General features: G+C 42.8%; 1 protein-coding gene across 3 annotated transcripts in view; it reads left to right on the top strand.

The window, feature by feature from the left end:
• Nucleotides 1-6,133, top strand: part of cacna2d4a (calcium channel, voltage-dependent, alpha 2/delta subunit 4a) — an 80,584-nt gene that overhangs the window by 51,982 nt on the left and 22,469 nt on the right. The window lies entirely within an intron of this gene.

The following is a 6,133-nucleotide window of genomic DNA, read 5'->3' as shown; positions in this document are numbered from 1 at the left end:
GGACAGGGAGGTATGGAGGGAGATGGAAGGTTGAGAGACTGAAGGGGAGATGTGAGAAAGAAAGCTGAAGCAGTGGAGGGAGGGAGGGAGGGATCAGCTGATTTCAGTGAAGATGAGAATCTCCCTCTGCCACATGGGCTTTTCTCCTCCCTCTTTTTTTTCCTTTTTTTCTCCTCACGTCTCCCTCGCTCGGCTTTCATTTTCAATTTATTCCCTGTGGCAGCTCTCGTAACGGCTGGCTTTGTGTGTGTGTGTGTGTGTGTGTGTGTGTGTGTGTGTGTGTGTTTGTGTGTTTGTGTGTGTGTGTGTGTGTGTGTGTGTGTGTGTTTGTGCGTGTGTGTCTGTAGAGTATGTTTGTGCATATGGCTGTATGTGCACACATGTTTTAGAGTGCGTGTATTTGTATAACGCTCACTGTCTGCGTCTGCATCTGTCCGGAGAAAAAGACGGTCCTCACAAGATAAAATGAAACATTTCATGGTAAATCCTCAAGAAATGAAGGTAAATCCATGCCGTGTTTTCCAAGTTAGAGTGCGTTCATTAGTGGAAGTCATTGTGAGAAAGCAAAAATGTTTCCTTTGGAAGACACCAGTGATAATTTTCCAGACAGACAGACAGTCAGACAGACAGACAGACAGACAGACAGACAGACAGACAGACAGACAGACAGACAGACAGACAGACAGACAGACAGACAGACAGAAAGAGGGAAGTTGGGGGAGTAAAGGGGTGTGGAGTGGGTTATGAACTGGTGGGGGGGGGGGCTGTGTATTTGTTTGTACACAGCATATAATTACTTGGCTGCTTGCTTACATGGACTGAATCATAGCTGACACACACACACATATTGTGCTGTTAATGAGCATGTGAATCATCTGGCTCCACAGTGCAGCATTTCACTGCACATGAGAGTGAGTGAATGTGAGAAATGTAGCCACACCTGTGCGAGGGGCTCTTGAGTTCTGGCAACCACACTGGCAAAATACACAGATTCACCAAACTCTGAATCTATTGTTAGATCTGTTATCTCTCATCTCGCTCTTATCAGCAAAGAGCAATGTTGAAAACATTCAGGCAGCAGCTTCTCACTTTTAGCCAGCGCTAACCATCGCTGTCAGAGGTTAGAATGACCAGCATGGACGGCGGCAGATCATTTCAGCTGTCGCTAATTAACCATAATTCCATGAGCTACATCAAGCCAAAATTAAACTTGTTGACCAGTGATTGGTCAGAGAGAATTGTCACCAGACATGGATATCCTGCACGCTGTGGTCAAGTGACAAAGTGCAAATGTTCCTCTGTTTTGGCTGCCAACGAAAGGATCTCAGAAGTAAAAGATGTCCTCAATGGTTTCTGTGTTTGTGAAGTTGGTTTCATCCGGCATCACTATGAGTATCAGACAAGAATCCCACCTACATTGACGGGGTACCAGCTGCAGTGGAAAAACAAGAATCTCTAGAAGTCCAGAATCTGTAACTCGTCATATTGTAATAAATCAGGACGAATAAATAAGCAATGAATGAGCATAAGACAGGAAATATCATGCATCCATGTACCAGTTTAACTGTAACAGCATGTCACAATGTGGATTTCAGACGTGTCATCCTGCCCTTCTGTTTACTCGTCAGCAGCACCTGTACACCTTCCTGAGTTTGCACACATCACTGTCTGTCGCCAGCTCCATGTCTTTGCACAGACCAATTAAAACACTAGACTGGTCAGCTGCCCAACGCATACACACACACAGAAATACAACCTGAGCATGAGTCCTCTGGTTTCCTGTCCAAATGTGGGCGCTGTGCTGGCTTCGTTGGTCTTGAATGTACTTCCTGGCAAACAGAAATATGTTTTCGCTGCCAGTAACTGCTGCCAGTGCTGGCTATATAGGACACACTCTTCACTGGTAGTTATGAAAAGATGATTGGCTCGAATAACTGGAATAGCAATGAAGGTGCAATATGCCATCCCACATGAAAGTTTTGTTATCTATTCTTGTTCAAGGACATTTTGTAGTAGGATGAACATCTGCTTTTCTAACAGTAGAAGGAATGACTGTGTGCTTGTGCTTGTGTGTGTGTGTGTGTGTGTGTGTGTGTGTGTGTGTGTGTGTGTGTGTGTGTGTGTGTGTGTGTGTGTGTGTGCTATGTGCATGCATGTGTTATCCCAAAGGGGTAATTAGTTCTCTAATTAGTCCTGCCCCCTCCTCTCCAGAGTGCAGAGGTCAGTGACCAGGGTGAGCCACAGTGATGCAACCTTTCAGCAGCTGAGAATTTAGTGCGAGGCTCAAGGACACTTTGTATCAAATATAGAAAGATATTTAAAAGCCGGTGCAGTTGAAAATAGCCTAAATTGATTCATTTCACTGTTGTGCTTTGTTGTGCTAAATGTGTTGTTATGTAACTATGTGATATCTGTTTAACGCTGCTGTTTTGGCCCCTCTCTTAAAGACTTAAATGGAAAATAAATGCATGTTTGCACCATCCTTAGCCTCTCCACACACAGCCAGCAGAACTTCTTTGTATCTGAATGAGCGAGTTAAGACGGCAAACGCTGGTGCTGCACTCAAATTTGATCTGCTTCAATTTTGACTGTGTTTTTCGATGACCTTTCAGCGGCAGCAGATGAAATGACAGCTGTCTGTGATGTAACCTGAAAGCAATCCCTGATGGATGAAAAGGACCAAAAAAGGCTTCTAGCACCCAAGGCCGTCTTTAACATCATGGTCTTACCGCTTCTCCAAGAATTTACCTTTAATGTTAAACTCAATTATATAAGTGGCTGCACTTTGTGTCCCTGGCGGTGAGCACAGCTAAAACTTGGGAAATCTGAAACTGCAGTGGTAGTGTCCCATTGCTGTAAACACAAATGCTTAAGTATATACAGCACCAGGTGTTGAAAACAATGTGCTCACTGCCTGAAAAATGCCGTTATAAAAGTTAGTTTAATTCTATAAAGAATAGTATATAGACTGTGGCTCCTCAGACTGCCTCTGTGAGACTTCATTCACCGATTGAGAGGGAAGGGGTTTTTAACACCAGATAAGAACGCGAGGTGAGCTTAATTTATTTGCTCCTCCAAGGGATGTGTCCACTTTTTTTCAGGCTGTTTGTATGTCTGGCAAAGAGGCCTTCCGGCTTGAGGATCCATTGTTAGTGCCAGCACCTCCTGCCAAGGCGACTTTTATGGCCGGTTCTGTTCCATCAATGATGCAGGAAATACGTGTTATGAAAAATTATTACAGGCAGTGGTTTGGAGCAAGAAAGTGTCTTTCTTAACCTTTCTGCTGTGCTTTTATAGTTTCACCCAGCATTTCTCTGTCAGATTTATTCATTCCCCAGCTGCAGGAATATTGTTTTATTTATTATGTAGGAGGCATGATTAACTCCTTCCACTCATTGCTGTTCATTGCCTCTAATATTGTTGATATATGAATTTAAAGCCATTCTGTTGCACTCATCATGAGCTTCTGCTTGAACCGTATGGATGCACATGGTCTCTCGCCTTTCTGCAACGTCCTCCTTCCTCCTCTCTTTCTCCTCCACCGATTTTGTCTCTCCCCTCATCTCTATCTTTCTCTCTCTCTATCTTTTAGCACCCCTACCCGTCCCTCGCTCTGTAATTTACTGTGCTATTGGGTGAGTGTCAGTGAAGATGAATTGGCTCCAGTCTTTGTATTAACACCAGGTCTGGCCAGGCGCGTTTAGTGCTACAACCACTAGTTCCTGCATGGAGCAAGTGACTTCAAGGCTCTATCCATCACACACACACACACACACACACACACACACACACACACACACACACACACACACACACACACACATAGGAACAGCGAAATTGTATGCCTATGGACCCATCCAAGGAGTCATTGATGTCTGTTCCCATATATCAGTGTTTTCTATCATCCGTGAATCAGCCTCTTACTGACCAGACAGTTTTATGGCCCGTTGGTCAATATGGTCAATGACAATTGCTCCATTAGAAATCAATCATGTTTTAATTCATGCTGTGAGACACAGTTTTCCAGACAGGCTTTTGCTGAATAGAGCATTGTGTTCACAATGCTTTTATGTTTTATATGTATGTCTGGTATTCTTGTTTTCCTTCTTAGATTTAAAGCACTTCTAAAATCTTTTGTGAAGGATGGTATTGCACTACATGCATTAAAAGTGGTAATAAATTTAGACTAGATTGACAGAATTTTTTCTGGACTATCACAGTATTATTTCACTAAGTGATTTCAGTGCACTGCTTTAAAGATCCAATGAAATGGCCTCTTGTCTTTCCTGGAAAAGTGCTGCTTTCTGGATAATGGTGCATCTGCAGCAGTGACCTCAAGTCACAAATCAATTTTTACAACAGTTTTCCTGCCTTTCCTATCAAATTGACCTGCCTTTCATTTTACAGGCTTAGCTTGCCCCTAAGATTGATCACTGTCTCATTTCCGACCTCAGGATCCCATTTCAAAAGGAAATACGTTCAGATGTGTCACCTAAATTTTTTTTTATCATTTTGAGAAAAAACAAACAAACAACAAATGCTGCATTATTGCTAATAAACTTTGTTTGGAATGACTTTTCCTAGTATTCTTCCCAGGATTATTTTATCGCACACTTTATTTACACCCTTATTTGTGGCTCTGAAAGGAACGTTTTTAGCTTAACAATTCACCTGCATTATGATAACATTAACCATACTGTTTGCATAAAAACTGGTATGCTTATGCAAGTGTACAGTGATTAATACATGCTTAGCATTATTGTATTGTTAATTTGTGAAATTAGTTTGCCTCTTTTTGAAACACCATATTTCCTGAGTGTCGCTTCATGTTTTCCAAAGCAAAATGATATGTTCCTTTGCCTCCAGCAGCACTGGTGCATCTTGCAATCAGAATGCTAAAATCGTAGCTCGCGGCCAGACGAAGTGGCCCCGCATAGGCCGAACTTGGCTTGTGATGCAGTCATGAAATTGGACATTTGGCAGTTACATTTTTGGACTGTGTAGCTGAAAGTTAACTTACTTAAAAAAACAAAACAGAAAACACACAAATAAAACCAAAACAAAACCAAACAAAAAAGCAGCAGTTAGCATGTTAGAACAACCAACAGCAGGCCAGTCTGGGCTCCTGACCTGCGATGGCTTAAGGAACTCAATGTGTACAGCCAGCCTCGCCTGGTGTATTGCCTGTAACGTGCTATCTGTAACTGCAGGATAAATTAAGTGGCACAGATGACGGATTATGAAGCATTTTAGGTGCACACACTCACTCTCACGCACACATTCGCACAAAGTTTATCCCCTTGGAGAGCCTCATTAATTTGACCAAGTTGATTTGTTCTGAAAGGCTCTGAATTCATCACAGCCAGACAGATGGTAGAGAGGGATTTCCTAGAGGGGAGGAATACAGCGAGAGAGAGAGAAAGAGAGGCGTGGGTCAGACAGGAGACGAGAGCGAGGGAGGCGAGATGAGAGGAGAGTGGAAGGTGAAGAAGAGGTGACAGAAAGAAAGAAAGAAAGAAAGAAAGAACAAGAGGACAACTGAGGGATGGGGGGTAAAATGAAAGAGACGGGGAGATTGACTAGCAACAAGAGATCAAAAGAAGAATTGAGTGAAAAAGAGAGAGGGATAATGGAGAGATAAACAGGGGAGAGGTGAGCGAGGACCATCTGTCATTTTAGAGAGACAGAAGAGAAGAGGAGAGAGGGAGTAAACATGGAAGTAGAAGAAGAGGTGGAAAAGGGAGGAGATGTTTCCGTGCCTTTTCTTTCCTTCACCTTAAAGAGACAGTTTGATATTATTGCAAATATCCTCATTTCCTTTGTTCTTGTGAATGAGCTGCGAAGATCAATAAGAATGTTGTGCATGACTGGAGGCAAGGGGAAAACCTGGCTCTGTCCAAAGTGAAGAAATACGCCGAACAACTGTCAAGCGCCTTAAAGTACCGCTAATCAATGTTATACACTAACAACGGCCAAATGACGACATGTAATGTAAAAACAGTCTTTAGCATTGACCCCGCGGATAATTATGACCTGGCTGCAGTATTTAGCTGCTAAGGAGCCAGATATTTCCCTCTGGACTATTTGCCAACGCAGTCACCGTATCAACTTTATGAGGTGATAATGCGTCAGT

The sequence above is a fragment of the Chaetodon trifascialis genome, chromosome 22, assembly GCF_039877785.1.
Source record: "Chaetodon trifascialis isolate fChaTrf1 chromosome 22, fChaTrf1.hap1, whole genome shotgun sequence".
NCBI lineage: Eukaryota > Metazoa > Chordata > Actinopteri > Chaetodontiformes > Chaetodontidae > Chaetodon > Chaetodon trifascialis.
The sequence above is the reverse complement of the archived record's forward strand: the minus strand, read 5'-3'. Positions and strand labels throughout refer to the sequence as shown.